The following is a 2206-nucleotide window of genomic DNA, read 5'->3' as shown; positions in this document are numbered from 1 at the left end:
CTAATACTGAGCAAGGAAGAGCAACTGAAAAAAGAAAGTATATGAGAATGTTCTCAGTGTGGTAACTGCTTACTATTTCCATCCAGCAACCATGGAATGAGCATCTTGGAGCATTTGAATGCTTCTTGCTGTGATTTATATTCTTTCCAGTGAATGGTGTTTAAAGCTAATGCAGAAAATAAGATCCACAATAATCTTAAAAGCTCTTGTCTTTCAAGTCAGTCTTTAATTACTATATAATGAAATTAATTAACAAAACAAAAAGTTCCTTCTTAAAATATAGCATAATAGTGACAACTCTTCCTTCTTCAGAATGCTTCATTCTTGACATAAAGTTGGTTTCTTCTGGAGAGAACCTGCAGAGAATGAGAAATCAAATTAATGAAATCAAACAAAGGAATTTAGATGATGCACATCCTCAGGATAAATCTATCTGAATGAATTAAAAAAAATTAAGTGACTAAAGAGATATTTTATTCCTTTATTCTAACAATTTTTGAAATCTCAGCCCACTATCTTACTTTGCAAGATGATGTCTTAGTTTCTCACAGAGCATTCTTCTTTTCATGTCAAGTCTGCAGAGAAATAAATAGAATTGCCAGTTGGGTCTGCCAGACTGTTTTGGTTAAATAAGTAAATTGTATACTGAAAACCAGTTTGCAACACTGTGCTGTTCAGCTGCAGTCATAGAACTCAGGAGTCACAGCTAAAAACAGACGCAAGGCATCAGCTAAGCCAGGATAACAGTATAACTTTCTTGTTACCTTGGCAAACAAGACACTGCAGAATTAATGAATTAGAGAAATAGTCTGAAAGCTGCTTTTCCCATAGATTATATAGCATACTAAGAATCAGAAAACTATATTTATAGGTAAATCTATGTTACTCAAATCTTTAAAGATAATGTAATCAAACTGCTTTTCCTTTAGAATGGCAAATTTATTTTGGAATTGGTAGTTCATATTCTGGATACTGGAACCTCAGTACAGGGCTTTGTTTGAATTGGAAAGATAGCTGGGAATGGGGGGGAGGAAGAATTATAAACATGACATAATAACTTCAGCAAAAATATTGCTATACTTGTAATAACAGTTCTCATTAAATATCGATTTCACATTATAAACCAATTTGTACCATGCTGCCTCATGATAATATAAAAGTAGATGCAATTAATTTCAGCAGCAATTAAAATAATTGTCAACAGAAATAACATGACATTTATAAGCTCAATAGAGGAAATTCTCATTAACGCTCTTTACTGGAACCTCTTTAGAAATAAGACTGCTAAGTCCTTGCTTAAACAACATTAAGACCATTATTACAATTGTTAAAATCCTTCTTTTTGTAAAAACAGCATATCCTTTGAACTTTTCAGCGTTGCCCATATCGTATCATACCAGCTGTCAAAGCACAATTCACATATTTTTCAATTCACATTTTTTTTCTTTTATTTTTGTCCATTTTTTGATTTCAGAGGTTATATAGAAAGATCTCTAGGCAACGTGGATAAAGAGTTCCAGATGGCTACTTTTTATAAAAGTTTTACTGTTACTTACTAGAATTCTTTTAGACCCTCTTGACTTGTGTCTGTCTCCATATCAACCACATATGAGTTTTGTAGGAAAAACTAGTATTATTTCCTATGTGACTTTTATCCTGTTGTTGGTATTCATATTTATATCAGTTTAAATAAAAGGAGGTTTTTCTCCACTAACAATTCATCTTGAGCTGCTTGCATTCATTAATTTGATTCCTCTTGCCAGTAATTGTCTAGTTGTGGTAGGTTAGGATTAAAGGAAAATCAAAAAATGTCTCGGAGTGAGCTGTGGCAGAAAGCACCTTGTTTCCTGGGTGCGAGCCTGGTGATTCTCTCAGGCCTAATATGTGGTTGCAATTGAATTCGATAGAAATTCTAGTTGATGTTCTAATAATAAGTGGCATAAAAAGTCACAGGAGGAAATTAATAGCTTTACTATCTAAACAGCATTTGAATAATATATGATATCTAAGGCCTAGGGCTATCCAATTAATGATGAAGAAAGAACAGCATATCAAAAAGCTGTTCATTAAATGAGAACCATTCATTTTGTACACCAAATGAGGAAAGGCTCTGCTAAGAAGGAAAAATATGACTGTCAATTTAATAGTGTACCATAACATGTACTCACGTTTCTGAATCAAGTTTATATGTCCAACAGCTACTATT

The sequence above is a fragment of the Pezoporus occidentalis genome, unplaced genomic scaffold, assembly GCF_034315485.1.
Source record: "Pezoporus occidentalis ecotype Australia unplaced genomic scaffold, CSIRO_AGI_Poc_V1 ctg27, whole genome shotgun sequence".
NCBI classification, from domain to species: domain Eukaryota; kingdom Metazoa; phylum Chordata; class Aves; order Psittaciformes; family Psittacidae; genus Pezoporus; species Pezoporus occidentalis.
Note: the sequence above shows the minus strand (reverse complement) of the source record.